This window comes from Dipteris shenzhenensis, chromosome 19 (genome assembly GCF_047967505.1).
Source record: "Dipteris shenzhenensis isolate YYH24624 ecotype China chromosome 19, Dip_SZ_1.0, whole genome shotgun sequence".
Lineage (NCBI taxonomy): Eukaryota > Viridiplantae > Streptophyta > Polypodiopsida > Gleicheniales > Dipteridaceae > Dipteris > Dipteris shenzhenensis.
The window spans coordinates 37961265-37973152 of record NC_141614.1 but is presented as its reverse complement, the minus strand read 5'-3'; the positions used below and the strand labels follow the sequence as shown (position 1 = coordinate 37973152).

The window sequence follows — 11888 nt, the reverse complement described above, 5'->3', positions numbered from 1 at the left end:
TTCCGTACAAATAGAGCATTTAACTCTCTCCCTCCCCTCCTCGTCAAACATTGAGTATGACCATGGATACAACAACTTCCATGTAGGAACAAAGGTGCGCAAATAAACTCTCTTTCTACCCCCATCTACTGCTGTACTTTCCCCATCTTCGAAGCCTTCCTCATGCACTTGTACACTTTGTGTAACTATGCCCATTTGCTCCAATAGACGTTGGCGTTTATCTTTTTTGGGCCTTCCCATCTACCTAATGATTCATGCATCCCCAATTACTGTTGCATCAGACACGATACTCAAAATAGATATTATCATAACCTTATAACAAAGAAGCTGAAAACAGTAAATTAATGTGTACACAGTACTAGAAAAGAGGCCTCACCTGGTAAAAACAGTGAGAAAGAGTAAAACTGCAGCTAAATAATGTTCTTCTCGGAGTCTAGTGTCACTAATTGGACAGCTTCAAAATCACACAAGATGTCCCTCAAATCTGTAACATTCAACAAAAGGTTCACACTTTCTGTATGGTTACTCATGCGGATCACATTATTCAAGGTGCAGACAGCATATTACAAAGCAAATGGAGAGACATGATGATGCTATCCAAACATTAATTTGCAGGAAATTTTAGCCACTTGCCTTTTTGCACGAGCGTCCCAAATCAAGTGAATAAAAAGAAAGATGAGGGAATCATCAATAGTGCTTGCCTACACCATAGCAACGAATTCTGATCAGAGGGAATTAATTGGAAGGGATCCAAGTAATAATTACATTAACTTTGCTAAAACAAACATTCCACTAAACATGCATAAAATCCCATCTGCATCTTACCTTAACACAGGCCACAGAGTCGATTGAGCAGCCCTTCAAAATATGCTCCAGCGTGAGCTCGATAGATCATAGAGTAAAATTAAACTAGTCGAATGAACACTTCATCTCCTTAAAGATTCTCCCCTGCATGAGATTGAGAATCGAGATGGCTGTTTTGCAGAGAAATATATCTCTGTTTGAGTCTATATTCCAGTGCATCGTGACTCGTGAGCTTGCCCAAAAACTGATATTACATAATACAATTTACAGATTCGAATTTTGGTAATACAGAAAGCTTTACCTTGATAATTGATCCACAGCTTAGAGCTATCGCTCTCACTAGTACCTCGCGCTGTGTCGAGATCTGTTTTCTCACAAATGGACAAAAAGATCGCTGATTTGCTCGACGCTCAGTGCTCACGAGTCACATTCTCCTTAGTTACACCATGCAAATTTGCAAAATTCCCTCTTTCTTTCGTGTTCATCGCCAAACAGTTCTATTACCTCCAGGCTCGACCTCCTCTTCCCCCCTCGACAAATCCACCTGCTGTACCCCCCTGAGCCCTCTCGTCTGCCCTCAAATCCTCGACCAATATCTTACCTCCAGGCTCGACCTCCTCTTCCCCCCTCGACAAATCCACCTGCTGTACCCCCCTCTCCTCTGCCAGTGCTTCTAAGTTCTGCCAGCTCGCCACCTCCACCCAGACCACCTCCGCTCAGAAGTCCTGCGCCCTTGGCCTTCCCAAAGCCTGTGGCTTAAACACCACCTTCACTGAGTCCTCCTGCACAGATGCGTCCTCTTTAACGGTGCGCGAGTCGCTTCTGTTCCTCTGGAGTCTGAACCTCCCCAAGCTTTCACGAAAGCTCGAAGCCTCACATAGGTTTTCTACTTTAGTGGGTTTCTGGAGATATTTCAGGGGTTGGAGTAGGAAGTAGGAGACATCGGCATGCCGCATGGATATAGAAGGCTGAAGCCTCACTTCAGCAAGGAGGTTGCCGAAAGCCTAGTATCACGCGTGTCTTGAGACTTGAGACTTGTTTGATCTCGATTCTCTGCATTCCTGTGCTCCTGAGTCCTCTCAGCTCTGAGCCCTCTCGTCGAAAGAGTATGTTCGTGAATCGTCACTCGTGGATCGCGGCTTGCTCAATGCTTTGCACCTCAACTTGGTCTCGACTCTCATCTTCTTAACTCACGTGGTCAGGACTCAGGGTCCATCACCCGTGTACAAGAAATAGGGGATTCGAGAATCGGGAACTTGGAAGTTGAAAGCAGAACTTTCGGGCCTCAAGACTAGACCGTTCGACGCGATACTAGTGACTCGTGAGAGCTCGTGAACTTCTATGGGATATCTCTCTCGAGTCTCTTGATCCAGCTTGCAGACGATCCTAATTCCTAACAGTCTACTGTCTCTTTGTTGTGTTGTATATCTCTGTGACGCACGACGAGGTGAAGGCATTCTTCGATGTGCATGAGCAAGAAGGCAGCCATGCTGGCGGGGTGCACTTGGTCCTTGGAGATGACATGCAGAAATGTGACGGATTCCGGAATGCATGGTGGAACGAGGACGGTGACTGTGCAGTGTGGAATCCCAATAACCACTCGGTTTAAGGAGCTATTTACTATTTAGTAAATTAGTTTTAAGTTTTAACTACCTACTACCGAGCCACAACTTCCTGCAATCATCAACTTGACAGCTTGAGCCTTGAGCCAATGATTTTTAATTTCTTTATTTATTTTATATAATTAATAATATTTAATCTTTAAAATTTTGAAGGTAAAAAATATGTCCGCCCTTCTTTTGAAGGCCTATAATAAGTGTGTCCTTCTTTTGAAACATAAAAATAATAATGCCCTTCCATTCTGAAGGATAACTTAAACATCATAATTTCATTTGAATGTTAAAAAAAATTATCTCCTTCTAAGTTGAAGGATAATTTCAAAAATCACGATTCTTCTGAATGGCTTAAAAAAATTTACCCTTCTCTATAAGGGTAAACCCCCCTTTGAAGGGTGTTGCAACCTTCAAATTTGAGGGCTGAATGAAATTATCTATACATCGCAAGTTTGTGCAGCTGCAACTTTGCAGTTCTACACCAAAAATAGTTGGGCTCCATGTGAGTTGGGGCGTGGCTTTTCTGCACATCACAGGACCGTGATCAATTCTGAGCCCAAAATGTTGTGAGGTTGTTCATAGAGGAAACCTAGCATCAAGCCAATGTAAATGAAATTCATGACGTTTCCGGAAGTCTGTATGGTAGGATAAAACTATTTTTGCTCCTATTTGCTTGGTAAAATCTATATCTCGCTCACAGAATCTCCAGTTTGCATGCTACACCTCCCATTCGATCGTTTTTTTTAAATTTAAATTTATTAAAATAGGTCTACTTATATATTAATCAAAACAGCCAGATTACAACTGAAACAAAATGCTCTCAAGACGAGCTCTTACAGCCTCATCAGGCCAGCTAACAACCAACCATCTGGTTTGGTTCGCTATATCCATAACAACCTTCTTACAAGGTAGGGAAAACACAGCAATCTTGTTCATGAATGACTCACATCTGGGTAACCATATTCTATGGAGTGTTGAATATCTAATAACATCCCACATAATGGACTTATCTGTCCAGAGGTCTGCTCCAAAAATGGCAGCACCCTTGGAGATATACTCTAGCCCTAGGTCCTTGGCACACCATGCTCGGATAGCTCCCCAAAGATTCCGCACCCACAGGCATCCCCAGAACAGATGGGTAAGAGTCTTCGCTCCAGCTTTGCAAATTTTGCATCTGTCATCGACTTGTAGCCAGGGGACTAGGCTGCCTACTAGGAAGTGCCCCCCTCCTATCCTCCATAGGAAAAAATTGACTCGGCTATAAGGAGTCGCTTTCCACACCCGGCCCTCCATGTTATCTCTAAGTCCTCCCTCAGCCACATTTGTCGTTATATCTTTGGTGCCAGCTCTGCACACATTGTGTCCATTTGCTTCGTTGTCAGTTTGTTTAGTGGGATCCCCGACTCCCATTCCCATTCCTCTGCAGTCGAGGCCATTGATCGCTATTTTTCAGTTTGTTTAGTGGGATCCTTGACTCCCATTCCCATTCCTCTACAGTCTGCAGTCGAGGCCATTGATCGCTATTTTTCAGTTTGTTTAGTGGATCCCCAACTCCCATTTCCATTCCTCTGCCTATTTTTCCACATGAAATCCAGACAACATTTGATTCGCTGCCTATTCATGGTGTTGTTGCACTTCTATGGCTCCTATTTCTCCCAATCTTCACCTGCTTAGTCGATTAAGCTTAACCTGCAGGCCCTATTAACCTGCCAAGCTATAACCAGCTCTGGCCGTTCATATCGCAATTTGGATTACCACACTCTGCCACCCATCGATCACGATTCCATTCCGTTCTCTGACCATTTGAGCGTTGGTGTACCTCTTGCGACGAGAAGAAGCAGCAGAACTGCATGACTTTTCTTCTTGACGGTGTCGCATCATTTCTAGAATGGCGAAGAGGTGAATGGCATGAAGCTTGTGCAGGCGCAGCCATTACTCTCTCTCACCTCGCAGAGCAGAGGGCGCCTCACAGATTGGTCCTCGGACCTATTTATAGTCACCTGAAGTCGGTGAAGAACATTCTCGTGGCGGCCATACACGAGAGAGGTTTTTCGCAACGACCATAGGCTTTGCACTCTTCCTTTTCTTTCTCCACAACTAATTATTAGGACTCTCATCTCATAGGGCACCTATTTGGTATAACTGTGGCGGCGTGCAACGTATTCTTGAATCTTCCCCTTCTCTGCCCGGCTGTGTGAGCGGTTTCTGGCGTCCGTCCGCAACATTTGAGTAGGAGTGGTGAGTTCCATCCTTGATTTTCTTTTGGAGCTTGATTGCAGTGGTCCTTGCTTTTAAGCTCAAACGATTTCCAGATCATATGGCAGCACCTGCCACCTAGAACTCACTTTGAAGTTTGAAGGTTTGCAAAGAATTGCTCGCAAAATTGTCGTTGGATTTGTGCTGACCAGAGATATTATATCACTTTCTCCGTATGAATTGTACCGTAAAATGGGCTAATCACATGCCGTCGCAGGAATTGCTCAATGAGCACTCAACCGGACTTGGAGGATGCCATCAAGCGGGCGCAAAAATATCTTTTGTCAATTCAATATCCGGAAGGCTACTGGTCGGCCGAGGTAGAGCGCAACGTTACCCAAACAGCCGAAGCCGTTATGCTGTATAAGCTGTTTGGCACCGAGGACACCCATCCCATGCACAAGATGGAGACCTATCTCCGAGAACATCAGTGTGCACACGGGGGCTGGGAGCTTTTCTACGGAGATGGTGGCCACTTGAGTTGCTCCGTGGAGGCCTACTTCGCGCTCCGACTGTTGAATGTCCCGGCATCCGATCCAGCTCTTCAGAAAGCACGCCGATTCATTCTGCAGCGGGGTGGCATCAGCAAGACTCGTGTTTTCACGAAGATGAATCTGGCCTTGTTAGGCTGCTACGACTGGCGTGGCCTCCCATCTCTCCCGTCTTGGCTGATGTTCGTGCCCAACTGGTTTCCAGCCAACATCTACGAAATGTCGTATTGGGCGCGGGTTTGCACCGTTCCCTTGATCATCGTTTTTGATCGAAAGCCCGTTTTTCGAACGGATCCTGTTATCACTCTGGATGAGCTTTTCGTGGAGGGATGGAAAGAAGCCCGATTTTCGCCCCCCTGGCATGGAGATTGGACAGATGTGTTCATTGTTCTCGATAAGGTTTTCAAGCTTGCCGAGAAGTTTAACATGGTACCTTTCCGGAAGAAAGGTCTGGCAGCGGCAGAGAGCTGGGTGCTTCGACGGCGGGATATCTTGGGCGGCTGGGGTGGTTTGTTTATATCTACTAATTTTACTCTGCTGGCGCTTAAGTCGTTGGATTACAGCGTTTCAGATCCCATAGTCCATCGTGCCCTTGAAAGCCTCAGAAGGATATCTATGGAAACGAAGACATGTTACTGTATGCAGACGTGCACGTCTCCCGTGTGGGATACTGCCCTGACCATGCGTGCTCTAATGGATTCAGGTCTTGCTCCGGATCACCCCGCCCTACAGCGCGCTGGACAATGGCTTCTAGAAATGCAGATTTTGCAGGAGGGTGACTGGCGGGTGAAAAATTGGGCAGGCAGGGCCGGAGCCTGGGCATTTCAGTTCGAAAATCGCTGGTACCCAGATGTAGACGATACTGCATGTGTAGCGATGGCTCTGGCGGGCGTTCGGCTGCCAAACGAGGCCGCAAAGCGCTGTGCTATCGCGCGCGCAGTGGATTGGATAAGCAGCATGCAATGCAAAGCGGGTGGGTGGGGTGCATACGATCGGGACAACAATCAGAATTGGCTGAATGCAACGCCCTACGGGGATCTAAAAGCGATGACGGACCCCAACACGGCAGACGTAACGGCGAGGGTGGTGGAGATGGCGGGGAGGCTGAAGATGCACCCGGAGCTACAACAGCTCCCAGCGGATTGTATCAGTCGAGGTGTGGCGTATCTTCGAAAGGAGCAAGAGAGGGAGGGGTGCTGGTATGGGAGATGGGGAGTGAACTACATTTATGGGACGAGCGGAGTGCTGGCTGCGTTGTCTGTGGTAGCACCTGAGGCTCATAGATCAGAGATAGAACGAGGGGCCAAATGGCTCGCAGAAGCTCAACACAAGAACCAAGCAAGAGATGGGGGGTGGGGAGAGACTTGCTTGAGCTACGTAGATGCCTCCCTCAAAGGGCACAACGACTGTGCCACCCCATCCCAGACTGCATGGGCCTTGCAAGGGCTTCTGGCTGCAGGGAACGCCCTCGGGTGGTATCACATGGAGGCCTTGGAGGCAGGGGTGGAGTATTTGCTTCGCACTCAGCGAGCAGATGGGTCTTGGACAGAGGCTTGCTTCACTGGAACAGGATTCCCTGGCCACTTCTATATGAAATACCACCTCTATCCTATGTATTTCCCCTTGAGTGCTCTCTCACGCTATCGCTCTTTCCTCCACCAGGAAATTCTTATTATAACACTAGTGTGGCTAGCACACAATATCTCTGCATCGGTGGTAGCTTGTGTAGCCGAAACATACACAAGCTTTTCATGAATTGGTGGTAGTTTGTAAAGTCTAAAGATAAGTATGATGCTAGTTGGAATAAAGGTAGTGTCTAACCTGCGGCAGTAGACGTTGAAGAGTAATTATGTTTTTTGATGACACAAATGTGTTTGAATGATATATTGAAGTATGCATGTCATGACTATATTCTAATTTGTGCTAATGTACAAATACAACTACCATATGTTATAATAGCATGGTTTTTCCAATAGCATTCTCATTTGGTTTCTTTTTCATCAAATTGTATAACATGAAGAGAGTTCAAAGTAAGTGTGAAAAATTGATTGGTTTCTAGAATTAAATATCAAATTTATTGACCTTATCCCTCAAAATTTTAGTATCTTGAGTATAATAAAATTTTTTAAGAGCGAAAAAGGGAAATTTATATTAATATAATAAAAGAATCATATGGCAATGCATAACATTTGCAAAGCCAAGTGAAATGTGATGTTATTCCCCCTAAAGTACTCAAGATTCTCTAAGAACTATTTCAAGGCATATGGAATTCAACTAGTCTAAAAACCAATCATCCCTAATTATCGGGACCCTTTAAAATCATTCCTAATTATTGGGACCCTTTGAAAGATAACAACGTGTGCAAGGCTTCACACTCTCCATTGGAATAAACCATTCATCTTTTATCTCCTAGTAAAGCAAGGTAAGAGTAGCTATGTGGGCTTTGTGAAGCAAGGAGCCCACAAAGTTCCAAAGAGATCGAGAAAAATGCAACCCCAAAAAATATGGAAGTATGTTTCTAGAGCATTCTTACAGAGTGGGAATACAGGAGCCATTGCTTCCACTTTGCTACTCTGACCGTAGTTGAGAAGTTTCCTGCAAGTAACCTCCAATGAAGAAATAATTTGAGGCGACTAGAAGGAATGACCTCTGGCCCTACTCATTGTCACCTTAAAGCCCAAACATTAACAGAATCTTGAGGGGACTATTGTTCCCATGTTTGTTGGGAAAGTGCTGGTACTAGTTACAAGCATGATAAGGCTAGAACAAGTTCGTAAGAGTAAGCTTATGAGTGTCTTTCCCTGTGTTGGTGATTCATTCCGTAAGGTTCGTTGGTTATCTATAGACACAAGTTGGTTGGCCATTCTGGCTTAAGGCAATCAAAGAGTACTCTCAATGAATTGAACTTTACTTGGTGAGAGGCTCCATTGCTACTATAAATGGATGGCCAAGTGCTAATTATGATGTGATCGATCCCATACATGCTACCAAGATCACACACCCTGCGTGTTCAATCTCCTCACCATGATAGGATTAAGTTGCACAGGAGCAATGCGATTGGTAAAAGCCTCACAACTTTTATCCAGAGCCATCCCCCGTGATTCTCTAAGAATCGACCCACGAGCAATCACCCAGCATCTTTCGCTAAATTGCTATTAGATTTAGTAAGTGAGGGGAGTGGCAAATTCAAATTACAAATGGTGAGAGTAGAATTTCTTGCCAGGAAGCTCTCTCTCTATCCTTCCCAAGCACACCTGCTTGCTGCATCCTATGTCTGCTCATGATAGCCCCCGGTTGTTGTGTGTGCAATTTGAGTAGCCACATTGCACATAGGCGATCCCATTGATCCTTGAAGGATTCAATACCCAGCCCACCCTCTTTCTTAGGAAGCGTGAGAGGCCGAATTTCTACTATAAATGGATGGCCAAGTGCCAATTATGATGTGATCGATCCCATACTTGCTACCAAGAGCATAAACCCCATGTGTTCAATCTCCTCACCATGATAGGCTTAAGTTGGACAGGAGCAATGCGATTGGTAAAAGCCTCACAACTTATCCAGAGCCATCGCCCGTGATTCTCTAAGAATTGACCCACGAGCGATCCATCTTCCGCTAATTTGCTATCAGAGTTGTTAATTGAGGGGAGTGGCGAATTCAAATTACAAATGATGAGAGTAGAATTTCCTGCCAAGAAGCTATCTATCTATCTCTCCCAAGCACACCTACTTGCTACATCCTATGTTTGCTCATGATAGCCCACACTTGTTGTGTGTGCAATTTGACACTACAAGGCATAGGCCATTTTCCGACGGAAATACCGACGGTTTTTACATTAATTTTTTTTTTTCACGGGCGCAAAGGTCGCTATAAAAGTCGCTAAAAGCGTCGAAAAAGGAGCGTCGCTATAAACCGTCGCTATATAGTGACGCTGTTAATCGTTGCTATATAGCGACGCTGTTAATCGTCGCTATATAGCGACGATGCAAACGTCGCTATATAGCGACACTTTTAATCGTCGCTATATAGCGACACTGGTAAACGTCGCTATATAGCGACGATTAACAGAAGTAAAAAAAAAGGTTTAGTGGGGCTAAACAGGGCTTCCTTTTGGCCCTGTTTAGCCCCACTAATCTTTTTTTTTTTGTAATTACAAAAGAAAGTTTTTTATAACAAAATTTCCCTTGCTTGCAGGGTGATACAAAATTGTTCTTGTGAAATGATGAGGGAAAAATGCATATACATATACAACAGTGTTTGTAACAAAATTACCCTGTGAAAGGGTGATACAAAATCGCTCAAACGAGCGGATATACAAAATGCTACTACCACTACTCATCCGAATCTGAATCATCTTCGTCTTGTTGGCCTCTTCCTTGGTCCTCGACACCTGCGTCTTCTCCCTCGTCCTCGGCACCTGCGTCCGATCCTTGCCCCTGTTGATCGCTCGCCTCCGATGATGGGACGCTTGAGCTTTGACCCTAAGAGTGAACCATATAAATCAAAATTTAGATTGGAACTTAAATTAAAAAGTGAGATTACAAGTAGGAGTAAACTTATACCGTGCGAGCAGCCACCTCAGCCCAATCGACTATCGCTCCCATTGCCTCTTGCTCAATGAACCACGGCTTTGTTCCTATCCGAAATGCGCGCCGCGTCTCTACATCCGTAGGAAGACGACCCATCGCAGCTTGATGTGGATCCAATTTACGAGAGTTAGAGTTAGCTAAAGTGCATGTAATATGTAAGTAAAACAAATAGAACAATACATTAAATGGGAAGAAGTAGACTTACCACGGTTGCCTCGAACGCATACCGTCTGCCTGCACCAAAGTGGGAAGTACCTACGACGTCCAGCCGTCTCTTCGCAGCCCTCCTCTGACCCTCGAACATTTCGGGATGGTCCCTATGTTGCTTCTTGAAGTACTTCCAATCAGCTTTGTCTGCCCAGCTGGGTTTAGCCAACCCCTTTGTAATGGAAGTACGCAAGGTTGATCTACGATGCTTTAGGATCAAACCCATGCGCTCGAGCATATAATTGTCATTAAACTCCACATTTGGCGGATTAGGGTATCTTTGTTTTAACTCATCGATCACCGCCTGCTTCTTTTGGGCATCTTGATACCGCCAATCGGTATTTATGCCGCTCTTGAAGTGATGACTCATCAACCTCCTCATGGCGGCCATCACTGCTTTGCCCTTTTTATCTTCTATTATCTCTCCGGCAGATGTGATTTGATAGGAGAGATCCCCTGATGAGTAAGGGGGACTGACGGTAGCAGAGTCTGAAGGAGTGGAAGCTGCGCGACCGCTTCCGAATCGAGGAGTAGCAGTGGGAGTAGGAGAGGGAAAGGGACCTGACTGATACTGTGTCTCCGGACCAAGTGGAGACCTAAAGGAGCGTGAGTGTGCTGACTCGTCTACATCTCCTGAGTCAGCACAACATGAGCCGCCCGTCCTACTCTTCCTTCCCTTGCGGGAGGCATGCGCAGGTGATGATCCCGCGGTCCAAGGGGCGCGAGGGGATGGCTGGGCAGTACGTCCACCCGTCGGTGTAGGGGAAGGAATTGCAGAGGTCCTCTGAGAGAGCAGAGAGAAGAATCTCGCTGCCTCCTCATCGCTCATCTGCGCTACAAACTCGTCGGGAGTCCCGACAAAGCCATCCGCGGCTAGCAAAGGAGTTCCCCAAGGGGTAGTCGCAGTGCTACGTGGAAGAGGGGTCGGACCAGGGGTAGTCGCAGTGCTAGGACCGAGAGGAGACGGACCAGGGGTAGTCCTCGGGGTAGTCGCCTGAGAGGAATCAAAGTCCTCTGGAGCATATAGATCGTGAGCTCTCCTCCTGCGAGGCTGTCCGTACTCGTCGGATGAGCGGCGTGATCCCATGTCTAACATAGACACAAACACGAAAACATAAAACAAAAAAACAAACATAAGCATTCTCATAGGCATAGGCATAGGCAAGAAGAAAGAAGAGGGAAAGGAAAGGAAAGAGGGAAAGGAAAGAGGGAAAGAAGATGGAAAGGAAAGAAAAGAATGAGAATGGGAAAATAGAGAATGAGAGAAGAGGGAAATAGAGAAGGGGAAAGAGATGAGGGAAATAGAGAAGGAGAGAAGGGGGAAATGAGAGAAGGGGGAAATAGAGTGGGAAATAGAGAATGAGCTTATGCGGAAATAGAGAATGAGCTTATGCTTCTCTCAATCTCTATTTCCGCATAAGCTCACGCATAAGCATGAGCTTATGCGGAAACTTAAGCATAAGCTCATGCTCATGCATGAGCATAAGCATGAGCTTATGCTTATGCTTATGCTTATGCTTATGCTTAAGCATAGGCATCGGAAATAGAGAAGGAGCTTATGCGGAAATAGAGAATGAGTTTCCGCATAAGCTTCTCTCATTCTCTATTTCCGCATAAGCTCATGCATAAGCATGAGCTTATGCGGAAACTTGAGCATAAGCTCATGCTCATGCATGAGCATAAGCACGCATAAGCTTCTCTCATTCTCTATTTCCGCATAAGCTCATGCATAAGCATGAGCTTATGGGGAAACTTGAGCATAAGCTCATGCTCATGCATGAGCATAAGCATGAGCTTATGCTTATGCTTATGCTTAAGCATAGGCATCGGAAATAGAGAAGGAGCTTATGCGGAAATAGAGAATGAGTTTCCGCATAAGCTTCTCTCATTCTCTATTTTCGCATAAGCTCATGCATAAGCATGAGCTTAT

The 11888-nt window shown here is 45.5% G+C and overlaps 1 pseudogene across 1 annotated transcript; it reads left to right on the top strand.

Moving 5' to 3' along the window:
• The first annotated feature begins 4581 nt into the window (after nucleotides 1–4581).
• On the top strand, nucleotides 4582–6919 carry LOC147890435 (dammaradiene synthase pseudogene; annotated as a pseudogene). The gene is made up of 2 exons (XR_015542713.1): nucleotides 4582–4652; nucleotides 4891–6919. The product of XR_015542713.1 is annotated as a dammaradiene synthase pseudogene (transcript).
• Nucleotides 6920–11888: the final 4969 nt, after the last annotated feature.